Genomic DNA, 653 nt, shown 5'->3' with positions numbered 1-653 from the left:
GTTCAATTCACATGTATGTATCTGTAAGAAAGCACAAGCCAGAATACAAAGTTGTTGAAACCACTCATGATCATTTTTCATAACTCAGCTTTCAAGGTTCTTCGGTGGCATACCTCTTTGATAGAAAAGGCTTAGAAGGTAGATTTCTATCACAGCAGTAAAGTATCGTCCCCACCCATGTCGTGTTCCACCTCCAGAGTGATGGCTGAGCTTACACATGCAACAAGCAAATTAGAGGAAAATAATTGTTGTAATCTGTCCTGGAAAACCCTTTCCCTGCTGAAGCTAACATCAGATTATAGGTTAAAATAGATTATAGGTTAAAATTATAGGTTAAAGTATAAAATTAATATCTGTGGCTCCATACTGATATAAATAAGTACTTGAATCAATAAACAAAAGAGATGATTACTTACAGAATAAGCTTCTAATAATTTACCTACTCTCCCTTTTAGAATTTGGAGCAAAAGTTTCCATTCACCCATGTCCTTTCAAACACCCCAGGCTTAGTGACTTGCTACCATGAGTGTGGAAAAGGAGGAAAAAGGAACTTGATATGAGAAAGCCTGAGGACCTGTCTAACATCAGTGATGTGATGAGAAACAGAGCTGCACCTCTGTGTCTTTCCTCCCCAAACCCATCACTTCTATCTA

This window comes from Ochotona curzoniae, unplaced genomic scaffold (assembly GCF_017591425.1).
Source record: "Ochotona curzoniae isolate NIBS_2020 unplaced genomic scaffold, NIBS_Ocur_1.0 scaffold_4506, whole genome shotgun sequence".
NCBI classification, from domain to species: Eukaryota; Metazoa; Chordata; class Mammalia; order Lagomorpha; family Ochotonidae; genus Ochotona; species Ochotona curzoniae.
The sequence above is the reverse complement of the archived record's forward strand: the minus strand, read 5'-3'. Positions refer to the sequence as shown.